We start from the raw sequence: 17,786 nt of genomic DNA on the forward strand, positions 1-17,786 counted from the left end.
AATATATTCTTGAAAAGAAAGACATATTAAAATAGATCATAATTATTTTTTAGGTAATTCATAAATTTAATATGATACCCATGAAAATACCAAACACTAGCTGGCTGTTTATTTATTTTACTAAACAAACTAATTCTAAATTTTATGTGAAAAACCAACTAAGAAAATTAGAGAAATTTTTGAAAAATAATGTATGCATCCTAATTGTTTCATGCAATAAAACATTATAAATTTCTAATAATTAGATAAGTACAGTGTGAAGACATAAGCTTTCAGGGAGGACATTAGAAGAAAATAAAAATCATAAATAGGCCCAATCACATATAAGAATGTATTAAATGATTAACATGGCATCTCAGCTCAGTAGGAAAATATGTTATTTATTATATCATACTCTGACAAACGGACAGACATCTGAGCAAAAAAATAGGATTAATATAAATCTGACACCTTACAATGAGGTAAATTAAAAATGAGTCAAAGATTTAATCTAATCAGGAAATCCTTTCTAATGATTTTTGTAAGTCCAGCAGCATATACATATATATGTGTTTGTGTGTATATATATGTAGAGAGAGAGAGAGAGAGAGAAACAGCACGTTTTTTAAAAGTTTGCATTAACAAAAATTTATAGGCAGACTCAAAGCATAATGATAAACTGAGGACAAGACAATATTCCCAATTTCTGTCAAATACAAAGTGCTATTCTCTCTAATACATAAGAATTACAAATGTATAACAAGATGGTTAGTAGCAATGAAAAATAAATTTTAATTTTGACTAGAAAGTTCACAGTGAAAGAGAAAAATGGCTCTTAAACATATGATAAGCTAGTTAACCTCAATTCTAATAAGAAAAAGGCCTATTAAAACAGTGCCTAAATATCCTTTTTTAGAAACAATATGATTAGAAAATCCTAATATGTGTCAATTATGTACCTGTGGAGAAACAGGCTACTCTCATACATTATCAGTATAACCTCTATAGATTACAAAAGTGCAAATGCATATACATTTAACCCAGATATCCTACTTCTAGAATTTTTTCTAGATATATCCATGTAAGTACCTAATGATGAACTGTACAGTGGTTTTTATGGTCAACCATATGCATTAGCAAAAAGTTGGAGATAACATAAATGCTCAGTTCATGCATGCTAGCAAAAGTTACGTACATATCTGTATAAAACAAAGAGGAAGCTCTCTGTGTATTAGTAGGTAACAATCTATCAGACATAGCAAAAAAAGCAAAAGTTATAGTTATTATATAATTCAAAAGTTATAGTTTAGTGAAAAAAGTAAGAGTGCACGACATTTTAATCACTACCCACTGTTTGTGTAAGAGTGGTAAAACAAAATATATATTTATATTTGCTTTGATATAAAGGCACTCTAGGAAAATACCTAAGACATTAGCAACAATAGTATCTATAGTTGAGCATGGAGGGGATCTAGGTAATTAAGCAAATTAAGTTTATGGTAGAAGAGAGATTTTTATTGTTAAGTGGTTTTTTGTTTGTTTGTTTGTTTTTGGTTTTGTTTTTTTAAGATGGAGTCTCACTCTGTTGCCCAGGCTGGAGTCCAGTGGCACCATCTCAGCTCAGCACAACCTCCGCCTCCCAGGTTCAAGCAATTCTCCTGCCTTGGCCTCCCAAATAGCTGCAATAACAGGCGCCTGGCATCATGCCCAGCTAATTTTTGTATTTTTAGTAGAGACGGGGTTTCACCATGTTTGCCAGGCTGGTCTCAAACTCCTGACCTGTGATCCGCCTGCTTTGGCCTCCCAAAGTGCTGGGATTACAGGCGTGAGCCACTGCGCGAGGCCTATTGTTAAGTGTTTTTACATTTACTCCATGGGAACATCTTACCTATTAAAATAATCTATACAGTTTATATATATAGTGAATGGTTACTTCAAATGAGAGTCATGAATTGGCGTATCTTTGTATTTCCTTAAAGAATCTGGTATAACAAAATTTCTTTGGGTCACTCTTTGGAAAATGCTAGCATAGGAACGAGAAGGCTCCAGTTTAACAAGTATTGCGTCAATTAATTCAAACAAGTCATTTTACCTTCAGGACCTCAGTTTTCTTCTCTATACCTAAAGGGGTAATAAAAGAGGAGTTTCCAAGAGTTCATCCAGGTTTTAAATTCTGTAAGTACAGCAGAGTATGAATAATTGAATCTTTACTCTTTCTAAGCATCAGCTTTCACAACATGGAATCCACTTAGTTACAAAAATGCAGGAGATAGAGAGTGGCCTCTAATTCCAGGACATCCCACCACAATTTTTATATAAAATTCCATGATACCAATCTATATTGATGTAATTTTTCCACTTAAAAGCTGTCAAAAACATTTAATATTAAAATCTTTTTATTTTTACTCTTTTAATCAAAGTGTATAACTCTGCTGAGAATACGTAAAGTAGTGATGAGAGAAAAATGAATTTACCTGTCAGGAGCCTGTGTATTGATAAAATTCAGGATTTGTTATTTATATGTAATTTTTCATAATTTATGTTGCTCTCTTTGTTCTATCAGCTATTTTTGTTTTTTCTCTATTTTATTTCATTGGCCTAATGAATTAGGTAATATTGTGGGCTGATGATAACTCATTGATTGCTCGTCTACCCTTGGGTGTGTTCAACATGCAGTAACATTCATTCTCCCCCATAATGAGTTTTAAAAGGGAGTGATTCTGGAATAATTTCATTTACATCCTGAAAATGCAACCGAGGTTATGTAACGATAAGAGTTCTAATAAGATGAGAAGTTTAGTGTGCTGTTCACATTTGCCCCCTTTGCTACTTAAATCCAGAATTCTTCAGACCAGTGAATCAGAACAAGGAAACAAACTGAGAAGTAAACAGATGCCTGTCAGAACTGTCATGTTGTTTTCATGAGTTTGATCTTGTTAGAAAGTTTGAATGAAATACACAGAAAAAAATGATAAATCTGACAAATCAGTCAATTCACAAATTCAAGAATGTACATGTTGATTATATAGCCACTTTTGCAGTTTTAATATATCTCAAGATTTTAGAAATCATGTTTTTTAAACAGAAAAAAATCCCTAATGATTACTCAATGATTACTTATAAACAGTCTTTTAGTAACATATATTTAAACATCACTATTCCTTCGGGCCAATGCAGGGCTATAGTAAAAATCTGAGATTTGAATGTCACTGATACTTGCTTTTATTTTTTGTATCATATCTACCATTTAGTAACCAAATATTTGACATTGGGGATTTTTAATTTTTTTCTGGTTCTTAATTTTAATTTTTGGTACAAAATAGATAATACTACTATATACTAAATAATATTATACAAATTATTAAATAATATAATACAATTTAAATAATATATAGTGTTCTTGGCACATTATATACTGCATAAAAGGTAGTTATTACTATTTTTTATATTTTATTAAGTTATAACTGAATCAGCCTCCATCCTGATAAAATTATACATAAAGTGTCTAAAATACTTATAAATACTACGTAGCCAATGTTATTTCTTCTCTCTTTAAGAATGATAAAATGTACCAACTGCTATTTCTGGCCCACCTATATTTTTTTCTTTGCATTAAAAAAATGTATTGATAAAATGTGAGATTAAATTTCTTATTCTACAAAAGTTGAAATAAGACAGTCTACTCTAGCTGGGAAACTACTGCAGGGCCGTCATTGTGGTGGATTGTATTTGCTGCTGTGTCAATCATAGGTGGCAGGCACCACATGGTTCCCTAGTCATCTGACAGAATTAATGAATCCATTCAATTGCTTCACTTACTACCCAGTGGTGTTTTAGACTCCATGGAAAGAATTCAATTGAGTGGTATCCCTCAGAGTTTCGATAACATGTCTTAAAGTTAGGGTTTTCAAAGTGTGATTTATGAGTCACCTGCTTCAGAATAATCAATTGCTTTTTAGAATTTGTTTTAGAAATCACATTCACAATTTAATTTTATCTTTAAAATAAATCTTTGATATGGAAACTTAGTAATTATGAAAGTGTTAATATTATTTCTAATAAAATATTAGTGGATAGTTTCTGTGTAATTACTATGCTCCAAGTTTTGTACCAAACCATTTCCACAATTATTTATTCCTCAAAAAGAGAAAAAAACTATAAAGTAGACATATATTCTACCTATTAGATAAAGAAACTTAGACTAGAGAGAAACATGATTTCCTCAAGGTTACACAGAGAATTGATTAACTGAGCTGGACTAGAAAATTTCATTGCTTATAAAGTCACATTTACTGAGCTCCTTTTGTGTGCCAAGGCTTGTATTTGGCTCCGGGAAAAGGAAACTAAGTAAGATAAAGCCTTCAATCCACAAGGTAGTGTTCTCCTATCTTCTTTGACAGAACATGGCAGTGTCAGGCCAAAGGAGCAATGAAACCCAGAACAACATGGATACAGTACAATTTTTGGAAGGTATGTGGGTTGCTCTGACTACATTTGTAGTATTTAGTAATTTGTGCATGAAATATATAATCAATTTATATTTGTAACAGCAATAACGATCAGTTGTAACCCCAAACTAGAACTGCATCTAATGATAGATGGTTGATAAAGAGTTGCTGAGCGATAGAATGAATGAATAGTCTGCTCTACATTGAGCCCATGCTGAGATTTCTGAAACCTTACGAGGTAAACTCTTTTAAGTTTTGGCTTAGGTTGCAGAGTAACCTAATGCCATTTCTTCAATGATACAATCACTTTACCAGATCCTTGGCCTCGCCTCCTGCAAGTGTGTCTTCCTGATGACTGATCTAAATGGCCTCATCTGCAAAGTTGAAGAGTTTTCCCAGAAAGTTTCTTTTTTTCTAGTCTATTTCCTATGCTTTGCATGAAATATATACTACCATTTCTACAATTATTGAGCCTCTACTTCGTTTAAGGCTCATGGTGGGCCCTGGTAAGCAAAATAGTCATAGACTCAGAACTTGACTGGTCTCATATTCTAATGAGAAAAGTAGGTATGTGTTGGAAAAGGAAATATTTAGGCTTGTCATATGGTAAAATATACTAAACCAAATTAAAATGATCAGAAAATTTAGAAAACAAACTGGATTTAAGTAGCAAAGGGGGCAAATGTGAACATCACAATTCTAGAACATCTAGAAACAAATTGTCCTTTAAGTGATGATAAAACAAATTAGTCCACCAACATTAATCCAATCATATTGTTATTCATTATTCTATCTTTGAGTGGTTTTTTAAAATACAACAGATTTTACTGTGCCAATAAAAGTTATGTATAGTAAGTTAATTAGGGGAAATGTACACCCCCTTCTGCCTACTTCTGACTATTTCTGCTGCCAAATGCTAAAAGATCCCTATTCTTAAAGAAAGTTGAAAAACTCTGGCATTTATCTCTATAAACTTCCATTCATAAATAATTCTAGGGACAAAATGAAACTGAAAAATGATGACAATAACAATATGCTGGTTATGTGTTAAATATTCACTCAACACGTATTTATGGAAAATGTACTCTGTGCCAGCTATGGAGCTCAAAAGCTGACTTCCTTTTAGTCCTTATAGATTTAACAGTCTACAGAGCACAGAGCTATTGACAAATAATAATTAATCTGGAGATTGAGTGAGGGCTTCTCTGAGGAAGAAGTAGCATTAAACAGAATGCAAGATGAGGAGTCAAGCTAAAAAAATATGTCCTGCAGAGAAAAGAATGTGTGTGAATTGTCTAGCTGGAAGAAAATAGGTGAGGCTCCACAATAGGAAAAGGGGCTAGGGATACCCCTAAGTCCTAATAGCAGTAATATTGCCACAAATAATTTAGATTAAGCCTTTATTCATTTCTGTTTGGCATGATAGTATTGATACCCAATTGTCTAAAGACTTTGAAGGCTTCTTTACTTGTTCTGCAAATTTTTCTTAAAGTAATGAAGATTCTCATATGGCATTACTCTAACTATTGATGCCTCACAAGATTACACTGAAATTCATTTGTTAAAAGTTTATTTTTAATGTCTCAATTTAATGAGTCTGAAAGCTGAGATTCTATACTTATTTCACTGTTATTACAACTTGAAGAAAGTACTGATACTCTTATAGATATGAACTTTGAACTTCAAAATATATATTATTTAAATGTCTAATAAAAAGACATAATTTCTTACAGTACTCTATATTAATTTAAGTAATGTCTATGTTCTCAGAGTGCTTTTCTACAAAATCAGTGTTACTGGAGTTGTACACTCAGATTGTATATGACAACTTTATTAGACTATCAAGCTCTCAAGCAGAACAGCATTGAAAAAAATCTGCAGAGTTCAAAATGGAGAAAATACAGTTTTTTTGTGACAGCTAAATCATAGAGTTTTCACAAGAACATTTTTGGTATTGATTCTTGAAAGCAAAAATTATTTCCAAAATGAGGAGCTCCTATTGGCTGTAGCTTTTAACATCTTCCTTTTCTTCTCATTGCCAGAGTTTATCAGAATAGTTTAATATGAGGAGAAAAGCTCTCAAAAAAAAAAAAAAAGAAAGAAAGAAACCTGAAATTGCTTGATCTAGTTAAACATGATTTTTTTCTAAATGATGTTCAATATTGCTAGAGGTTTTTTTTTCTTCTCATTTAGTCTCAAATTACTACATAAGAAAGCACTTGACATTTGCACACCAGCCTTCCCTCAAAGAGATATTTTAAGTTCTTAAAGAAAAAGGCAAGTGTATATGAGTATTCTAAGAACAGAGACCTTTTAGAAAATCACCAACACTGTTATAAAACTATAGTACAAAAACATGCAGAGGTAGTTAGGAGTGGGGCTGACTTCAGGGAAAGATCTTTGGCAGACTGGGTGGGAAGATTTGAAGGAGATACTGAACTGGAGGAGAGATGATTCTGGATAGAAAGAAAAAGATATGATTAAGGAAGAAAGATGATGATGATACCAAAGAATTCAAGACTTCTTTCTACATCAAAACCAGAGAAAAATTTTGCATGTTACTATTGGATTTTGAAAAGTAACTAAAAGCATCTAAAAGTTGGCAGCAATGTAGGCCTATAGAACTCTGTGGGGCCAAGAGACGAACTGAGGGCAGCATGAGCATTAATAAGCAGTCTACCTGGTGAAAAGTGGGCTCTCTATCTCCAGATAACAAAAGCAAAATGGCAACAGTAAGGAGTTGGGGATATGATACCATGGTATGAGGGAAAACAGAATTACCTACAATACTTTCCAACTTCAAAGGTGGTCATAAAACCTCTCAATTTACTCATATCCAATACCAACCAGTTGATGAGGTGAAAAATAGGGAAAAGCTACCATGAATATCACTCATATTAAATGTAAACTACATCTTTCCTTCCTTTTATATTCCACTTCATTACCACTGCCTCATTTAGAATCTCATCTCTTTATCCCTCGACTACAGCAAGTTGTAATCTCCAGGCTTCCCGGTTATCTCTGGAAACAATTTTGTAATTATATCTATCATGAGTATATGCAAAATCAATCTCATTTCATTCTCAGTTCATTAAGCTACAATGACTTCCTCAATGAGTTAAGCCACTGTGTTCAGCTTGCAAGGCCTTAAGTGTGTTTTGTACATTTTCATCCATTGTTACTTCTAATTGTTACTTCGCATGAATCTCAGTCAACTCTTTCTCTGTTATACATGTTGTCTTTATCAGTTTCTTTTTTATCTCTCCTATAATTTCACATCTTCAAAATTCTTTGAGGCTCAATTCAAGTTCTATTTCTTTCATGACACCAAATTAAAGTACACTAGGTCCAGGTTTTCTCCAACTTTGATCTCGTAATACATTCATACCCAGAACCATACATATCAATTCCCCTTTTGAAAAAGATTGGCTTAATTTGTCCCCACAAATAGATGTCAAGTTCTCACAAGCAGGGACTTTTTATACTACTTTTGTATCCACTGGGGGGCCCAACAGTGTTCTGGGTGTTTGATCGTTAATTCAATAAATACTTAGAGACTGGTTTCAGATAACTTTCTTAATATCAAAACTGGACTGCCCTTGAAAGATTATTCAGCAGAAGATACTGATTAAAACAGTCATTTACAACAAGAGAAGGTTTCCAGTTCATAGATTTTATTGCCTTTTTTTTTTAGATAATACAAACACTGTAACAGGAAGCATCTTGTAAACAAAATTTGCCTTGACTGTTGGGCATAGCCAGCTTTAACTGCTACTTTAATCTCCGCTAAAGGCTCAGAGAGGAACTGAAATGTGAAGTGTTTAGCAGGGAGATGGCCCAAAAATCAAGTTAGTGTGGAAAATAACCTGAGTGAAAAATAGAAAAACACAGAAACTATGCCAGCTGTTGGAGTTGAGCCTGCACTGTGTCCCTTCACATTTTCCATTCATTCATAATTCTGGGCCACACATGTTATATCCTCACCCTTTTCAATACTCACAACTTTAAGTGTAGTTTATCACAATTCCTGTCTTGAAAGAAGTGTTTACATTTTAGTCTTCCATTGACTTCTCTATTCTTAGCCCTTATCATTTGAATAGTCTGAGCCTGTTCAACTGTTTCCTTTGTCCCACCAACAAATTTAACCACAAGTTTTGGGGTTGAGATTAAGAGAAATAAATAGGCATAGATTTATATTAAGTTACTCCAGGTTATAAGAAAAAGCAACAAGAAATGGGCAGGTGCAGCATAGCTAGATGACTTGGAGATGTTGTTTTCTTTCACATCTGTGAAAATAAAGGTATTTGAGGAATCTACCTTGTGGAACGTCTTGAATTTTAGAATAATAGAATTTCAGATTTAGAGTGGACTTTAGACATAATCTTGCTGAAACTTTTGAACAATACTGTGTATATTACAATACTGTGTATAATGTGTATACTGAAATTAAGACTTAGTCTCTACATCTATAAAACATGGGTAACAAAATAAAGTTAAACATAGAATTCCCATATGACCTAGCAATTTCAATTCTAGGTATGTAGGACTCAAAATAATTGAAAATAGGTATTCAAATAATTATTTGCCCACAAATATTCATGGCAGCACTATGCACAATAGCCAAAAGCTGGAAGCAATCCAAATGCCCATTGATAGATTAATGGATAAACAAAATGTGGTATATTCACAAAATAGAATATAATTCAGCTATAAAACAAGAATGAGTTACTAATACATATATTATATTGTGGATGTGAATGAACCTCCAAAGCATTGTGCTAAGTGAAAGAAGACAGATACAAAACGTTAAATATAGCATAATATTATTTTTATGATATATCCCAAAAAGGTAAATCTATAGGGACAGAAAGTAGATTAGTAGTTGCAAGACACTGATGAGAGAGAAGTAGGATATTGTGCTTTAAGGTATATGGAGTCTCCTTTGTGGGTGATAAAAATGTTTCGAAGCTAGAAAGAAGTGATGGTTGCACAACATTTTGTATGAATTAAATGCCATTGAATGTATACTTTAAAGGGGTTGGCTTTACATTATGTGAATTTCATCTCAATTTAAAAAAGAAGGAAAGAAATACTAGAGTTTGAAATATTTCTGTCTTTTACAGGTCATGTTGCAACTGACAGCATTATCCAATTTAAACTCTCTAACACCATTTACTCTTTATGGTCCATATAAATTTGACTAACATAATTGTTAATTCATAGATATCTATCTAACATAAATATCTACTTTTACTTTAAAGTATTGCCATGTTAATTAGTTTAAATAAGAAGTAGTATACATACATTTAGAACAGATTATAACTCTCCTGTGGTTTACATTTGGATGCAGTTCATGGTGAATTTGCACATCCTTTGAAGAAAAACCTTCATGCTTTAGTTTGTGTTCAGCTATACAATATCCACTATTTTAAATTGTTGGCAGGAAATAGCTATTTAGCATTAGTCATCTTGCAGAATTTATAACATAATGATTGTAATCCAACCCCAACAACAGAATACTATATTGCCAAGAATGGAATCAGGCTCACATTTATCTTTAATGGAGAAATATGTTCTATTTTAAAAAGCCAAGAAAAAAATAAGCAGTCATGGAGGGTTAAAGTCGGCAGAATCTAGCCTAGGTATTACTTTTCAACTTTTCAAGCAACTAGTGAATCACCTATGACAAGTCTAATTAAAATAATTTCTGTCTGTAACTGGGATACTAAGCAGATGGTAGAAATAAAGATGTGCTGAACAGGCCATAAATAATTGAGGCAGGAAAAAATACAAAGAGAAGTGCAAGCTAGTCCTTGCAGTTTATGTGAGTATGCATAGTTTTCTCTGATATGTTAGCATATGCTTTTAGCATTGTACCTTTACAAATATACATTGTGAGATATACGACATTATTCTTGGAAGCTGGGCCTTGTAGATGTTATAAACATAATCCACAAAAAGTAGCTAAAGATTATGACATAATAATCTGTTGGGGAATGATATAAAAGGAAAGGCATATAAGCCAAATAGACAATTGGAAGGAGACATAAGAGTTTATAGTCCCAGTGAGCCGTGAACTGATAGTAGTAATTGGATTATATCATTTCTCATCATAAAGCCAATACTCATTGTCACTGTGAAATCTTTTTTGCTTCCTGTGCCGAGCCTTCCAATTGAATGGAATTTCACTGTGAAGGGGATTTAAAATATTAAAGAAACAAATGAGCCTTTAAAATTTTTCTGTCTAAACTGTACAATAGTCAGGAACTCTGCACAACACAAGTACATGATATTGTGTTCACAGAACACATATTCCCAGAGCAAGTTCCTTGGCTTACACTATTACCAATGACACTCAATCAAGTATAGCCCTTCAAGGATTCCATGGGGAGAAATGTGTGAAATAGATTTTGGATCTTCTGTAGGGGGCAGCAGGCAAGTTATCCAGGGACTAGGAAATCAATAAACAATGCAGACAATCTAATTATCAGCGATGCAGGCATAACGTGGAGGTATTGCACATAACTTGGAGATATTTATTTCAGTGGTTTGGTTAATATTACAGTAAATTGAGTCATACAAAATTTTTCATTTCTCAGTGCATACAAAAGTTATGATTATACTATATTATAGACTATTAAACATGCAGTAGCATTATGTCTAAAATATCAATGTGTATACCTTAAGTTAAAGTATTTTATTGCTAGAAAGTACTAACAATCATCAGAACCTTCAATGAGCTGTGATCTTTCTGCTATTTGGGGGTCTTGCCTTGATGTTAATGGCTGCTGACTGAGCAAGGAGGTGGTTGTTGAAGGTTGGGGTGACTGTGGTGTTTTTGTAAATGAAAGAACAATGAAGTTTGCTGCATGGATTGGCTCTTTCTTTCACATGAGATTTCTCTGAAGCATGCAATACTATTTGATAGTATTTTACCCAAGGTAGAACGTCTTTTAAAATTGCAGTATATCATCTCAAACACTGCCACTTCCTTATCAACTAAGTGTATATAATATTCTAAATCCTGTGTGGTCATTTCAACATTGTTCATAATGTCTTCACCAAGAGTAGATTTCTTCTCAAGAAACCACCCTCTTTGCTCATCCATAAGACGTAACTCCTCATTTGTTCAAGTTTAGTCCCAAGATTGTAGCAATTGAGTCACATCTTCAGGCTCCACTTCTAGTGTTTTTACTCTTTCTTTTTGTTTTGTTTTGTTTGTTTGTTTGTTTGTTTGTTTGTAGACAGAGTCTCACTCTGTCTCTCAGGCTGGAGTGAAGTGGCACGATCTCGGCTTACTGCAACCACCTCCTGGGTTCAAGAGATTGTCCTGCCTCAGCCTCTAGAGTAGTCGGGACTACAGGCACGTGCCACCATGCCCAGCTGATTGTTGTATTTTTAGTAGAGACAGGGTTTCACCATGTTGGCCAGCATGCTCTCGATCTCTTGACCTCATAATCCACCCACCTCAGCCTCCCAAAGTGCTGGTTTTACAGGTGTAAGCCACCACACCCAGCTATACTCTTAGTATTTCTAACACATCACACTTACTTCCTCCACTGTAGTCTTACAGCCTTCAAAGTCATCCCTGAGGGTTAGACTCAACATCGTTCAAACTCCTGTTATTGTTGGTATTTTGATCTCCTTTCATGAATCATGAATGTTCTTAATGGCATTTAGAATGGCATTTAGAATATTTTCCAGAGGGTTTCAATGTATTTTGCCCAGACCCACCAGAGTAATCCCTATTCATGGCTGCCATAGCCTTACAAAACATACTTCTTCAATAATACTAGAAAGGCAAAATTGCTCCTCTAACTATGGGCTGCAGGATGGATGTTAACAGGCATGAAAACAACATTAATATCTTTGTACATCCCCATCAGAGCAATTGGATGACCAGGTGCATTGTCAATGAGCAGTAATATTTTGAAAAAGGACCTTTTTTTTTTCTGAGCAGTAGATGTCAACAGTGGGCTTAAAATATTCAGTAAACCATGCTGTAAATGAATGTGCTGTCATCCAGGCTTTCTTATTCTATTTGTGGAGCACAGACAGAATTGATTTAGCATAGTTCTTAAGGGCCCCAAGATTTGTGGAATAGTCAATGAGCTTTGGTTTGAACTTGAAGTCACCAACTGCATTAGCTCCAACAAGTTCAAGCTGTCCTTTGAAGCTTTGAAGCAAGCCATTGACTTCTCTATAGATATGAAAGTCTGAGATGGCATCTTTTTCCAATACTTCAAATATAAGGCTGTTTCGTCTTCATCGAAAACCTGTTTAGTGTGGCCACTTTCATCAATTTTCTTAGTTAGATTTTCTGGATAACTTGCTGAGCTTCTACATCAGCACTTGCTGCTTCACCTTGCAGTTATAAGCTCTGGAGATGGCTTTATTCCTGAAACCTCATGAACCAATCTCTGTTAGCTTCAAACTTTTCTTCTGTAGCTTTCTCACCAGGCTTTGCTCTAGATTAGGCTATAGCTTAAGGGAATTTTGTGGCTGGTTTGATCTTCTATCCAGACCACTCAAACTTTCTCCATATCAGCAATAAGGCTGTTTATATTTCTTATCACTGATGTGTTCACTGGAGTAGCATTTTACATTTTCTTCAAGAAATTTCCCTTTGCATTCACAACTTGGCTAAATGGTGCAAGAGGCCTTGCTTTCAAACTATCTCAGCTTTCAACACATCCTTCTCACTAAGCTTAATCATTACTGGATTTTTATTTAAGATGAGATACATGTGACTCTTTCACTTGAAAACTTAAAGGACATTATAGGTTATTAATTGGGCTAATTTCAATATTGTTGTGTCTCAGGAATTAGGGAGGCTTAAGAAGAGAAAGAGAGATCAGTGAGCATCCTGTAGATGGAGCAGTCAGAATATACATAATTATTGACTAAATTTGCTGTCTTGTATGGGTGTGGTTTGTGCTGCCCCAAAACAAATACAGTAATAACATCAAAAACCACTGATCGCAAATCACCATAACAAATATAATAATAATACAAAAGTTTGAAGTATTGCAGAAATTAACAAAATGACATACACAGATACATAGTAAGCACATGCTATTGGAAAAATGGCCCTGATAGACTTGCTGTTCACAGAGTTGCCACAAAGCTTCAATTTGAAAACAAAACAAAACAAACAAACAAACAAAAAAACCACTATCTATGAGGTGAACTAAAGCAAAGCACAGTAAAACAAAATATGACTGTATTCTTCTATTTGTCAACATACATCAGAAATAGCAATGAAGTTTGAATATCTAGCTGAACAAGAGATTTAATCTGTTCATGGACCTCTCGGCAATGACTGATCTAAAGCTAGTGCTGGCTTGGGTGATATGCTGCGAAAACAACAATAAGAATTCATGGAATTACAGAGGAATATTATTCAATGATTCTTTTTCTCTCTCAAAGTGCTTCCAGGACGAAAAGACACACTAGAAAAGGCAGATGTAATTAAAGGTAATGAGAGATCAAACTTTAATTGAACTATAAAAAAGCACCACCTCTTCTACTTGATAATTACACTAACACCACCAGGATCAGCTCCACCACATTTATTTCCCTTGAACCTTTATTATCACATTATTGGCATGTATATCTTATAAGTAAAACATCTTGAATTTATAAAAACTTTAGTTATCAAAGAAATGAAAAAGAAATAAGATGCAGTGATGTGCAGTGGCATAACATCAGCCCATGAACTCGTTGCCCCAAATGGTAATCCTCTAAAATAATGTGAGGTTCTTTAATATATGCTATTAATGAAGGGAATTCAGTTTAAAAAATCATATACATACACTCGCCACTCTTCTCTACTGTGAAATATTTTTCTGCTCTCTTTAGTGCATTGAAATTGCACTGGTTTGTTTCTACTTAAAGAATATCTGATAGTTTGTATACATATTAATTTGATTACTTGCAGGGTCATTAGTGAGCACTTTTGGGGAAGGTATGTTGATTCCAATTTTGATTAAAAATAAGCAGAGAACATCTGAAGTTTGATTTGGGCAAATGAACCAATGTCTGGGGTAATAAGTGGAAGAATGGCTCTTAGCTAAAGACACTTGAGAGTTATCACAGGAGATTGGGAATAAAAGGTACTTAAAGGTTTGAAGTACCATATAATACTTCATGAAATAACCACTCTTTAGGAAATAAACAATGATGACAAAATGAAACAATGATTTTGGAATAATTAAAGAAAAATTTCAGTTCATTTTAAAATTCTTAACTGCAGAAAAACTCTCATTACCTACTCAGAACTTTTTAGAAACTGATTTGTTGACTTTTTTTTTCTCAATTTTTCGAGTCCTCTTGGGATTTTGATGCTATTTTTGAGGGAAAATGGTCTCAATTTTACTCAGCTGGGCGTGTTTCTAACATGTGTTTCACTGATTGTAGAATTATTTATTAGCCTTCTTAATGTAAGTTTAAAAATGCTGTAAGCCTCCATTTTTTTTTCCTTTAATGAACTCAGGTCTATGAAAACTGTCTGGTTAGTTTAAGAGAATATTAAATTTGGTGGAGGGATGAACAGTAGAATGATTGGAAGTAATAAAGAGTTTCTAAAAGTGGAAATGGGAAACAAATCAATGATGAAATATAATTTTGCTTTCATGAAGGCCTAAAGAATAATGGGCTTTATAAGGAATGATTAAATTAAATTTTAGAAGCAAGGAATGCAGAGGTCTATAGAGGAAGACTTATTCTTTCTGTTAAGACTAAAAATGATAGCTCTACTTAAATCTCTTTTGGCACTAGAAAAATCTTGTGAAATTGAGTTTCATATTCTACTGACATGTCAAGATATCTTACTCACCCGAGAAACAGTTTCACTTAAATATATGACTTGTTCTGCACCATCACAGGACTTAATTTAAGCATAGCACTTCTACTATCAAGGATGATCATGCTTGTATCAGCTCCATCAGGGTTACAAGGCAAGTGAAGAATTGAGGCCATCAATTTTAAGGCCATAGAGTTGAAAAGTCTAGTCTTTAGCAAGTGACTTAAAACGTCTTGTGTGGGCTGTATTTATCGGTTTGATGCCACAGCATAATGAAATTTATGAAACAATTATTTTAAGTCTGAATTCATGACTAAATTGCTAAACTTAACTTGCCATCCATTTACAGAAAGAACTCATATGAGAGTTCAGTTTTAGAAAAGACACAGGTCATTTAAAAATACAACTAAAGGTCACTATTTCTAAGATCTCTTCTATAATAGGGGTGAGGACAGTCCATGTTTAAAGTAGTAACAGTAGTAAACTGAATATATAGATGAAGTTTTAAAATACAGAGAAGGAAAAAGGAAGTCTCACGGACAATAATGTTTTACTTTCAAAACTAAGCTAGCTTCTTTTTGTTAAAATATCATATGAAATTAAAGAAAATTTAAAAACCCAAATCACCAATATTGAACCACAGTTATCCTCAGAAAAGGTAGCACAAATATACTCTCAGAAGACATTTTTATTATAAGTGGATTAACTTAGGTGGTTTTGTCTCTATCTCAAATACATAGGTGAGAAAACAGGTAATTATACTTTGACAATTACAGTAGCCACAAAAAGTTAGTGCTTTCTTCAATTTATGGTACTGAAGAGTATCTAGAAGGTAATATGGCTAATCAGTAAGATGGAAAAACCGTTAATAGACCTTCTGTTGTAAGAAAAATTATATGGGGCTAATACCTTTGTAATTAAAATGTGAAGCAATCCATTTTCATGTCAGTTACCCTTGATTGCCAGGTTGGCCTATAAATCTATATTGCTTTGAGTGCTGTCCTTTTCATTACTTAATAGTTTGCATTCAGTGGAGGAGGATATCCACCCTGAAAAAGAAGTAATATTCTTTCTTCAAGGACATTAATTTTCTTTATTCAAAAACTATTAGTCAGCTATTTATTTTTTCAACAAATAGTCTAGGCTCTTGCAGTAAGCACGGTTTTACAAATGCCTTTCCCTATGGTAAAATGTTATTTATATAGCTTACTTTCCATTCGATATATGGGTATTTTTATTTTTCTTCTAGAACTTTTGTAGTAAGGAACATTAGAACTTTACCCTAGCTAATTTGCACTCTTGATCACGACTATTAAGTTAGTGGTTGTGAACTTACTTGTTTTCACTCTAGGATATCTTTTAATGACCAACTAACAATGTTGACACAGAAAAAGCAATAAGCAAATAGGCACTATTTTTTCCCTTAAATCTGGTTAAAGTTTAAAACAGCATTTTTTGAGACATTGAGCTATGTATTAGTCAGCATATTCCACTCATGCTTTTCAACGTAGGATAACATGTTCAACAAAAAGAAATCTGAAAATCCTGTGAGTAGTCTTCTCTAACCATCATGGTAGGGCATCTTTCATAGTCAATACCATTGCCTCAGACTAGCCACTTGCTTGAGGGTGATAAGGTATAACTGTGATAGTTCTGATAAGGTTTGTGCACTCAAATATTTTAAACACTACTAAAGTAAATGTAGACTCTTTGTCCAAACCATTAATTGCTAGCTAGCCTTGTGTTGCAGATAACTGCAACAGAGCTGTTAAGAGTTGAAGTGGGAGCCAGAGTTAGACACATTTTCCACTACTTTGAGGCAAAATCTATTATAATCAATATATACCTTCTCTGGATTGGTGCAACTCTATCAAGATGGAATCCTGACCAATACTTTTTGGTCAATTTTCATGACAAATTAGGATATTTTGTTTGGTGATTGTGCCCATTTGAAAATAGATACTTTTAAGTATTTAAATTTGAGTATAAGCTAAATTCTTTTTATTTTTTCATCACGTTATATACCAACTGAGACCCTATTTCACAGCATATTTACTCTGGGATCCATTTTAATAAAACAGTTTCCATTTGGAGTATTGTCAATCACTATATCACAGGACAGGGATATTTTAAACCAAGATTTGGCATTTAAAAATAACATTCTTCTTGGCACTGACATACACCAAACTAAGTCTCATGGCCATGATAGATTACAGCAGAGTGAGAACATGTGATCTTTTCACAGACAGGAGTACCACAAAAAAGACACCAAAATAATATGATGCATAATATTTGTATCTACTTTGGTAGTAACATTTCAGGAAATAAATATTATGATGTCATATAATACATTATAGCCAATCTTTTATCTGCTAGTCTTGAGACAACATCAGTGGTGATAAGGAGTAGTTTATATTTATTTTAAAATGGTAATACAGGTATAGAATTTTTAAAAAGCTTGATTATTTATCATCTTGGAAAATACATTAAATACAGTTAACTATATCATAGAATATTATAGTAATGATTATCTTTATAAAGGTGGAAAAAGTACT

At 33.4% G+C, this 17,786-nt stretch overlaps 1 long non-coding RNA gene across 1 annotated transcript in view; it reads right to left on the reverse strand.

Moving 5' to 3' along the window:
* Nucleotides 1-17,786, reverse strand: part of LOC134739560 (uncharacterized) — a 67,291-nt gene that overhangs the window by 12,146 nt on the left and 37,359 nt on the right. Inside the window, exon 3 of the long non-coding RNA XR_010126335.1 lies at nt 2,072-2,100. This is a non-coding gene — a long non-coding RNA (uncharacterized LOC134739560). The remainder of the gene's footprint in view (nt 1-2,071; nt 2,101-17,786) is intronic.

The sequence above is a fragment of the Pongo pygmaeus genome, chromosome 4 (genome assembly GCF_028885625.2).
Source record: "Pongo pygmaeus isolate AG05252 chromosome 4, NHGRI_mPonPyg2-v2.0_pri, whole genome shotgun sequence".
NCBI classification, from domain to species: Eukaryota; Metazoa; Chordata; class Mammalia; order Primates; family Hominidae; genus Pongo; species Pongo pygmaeus.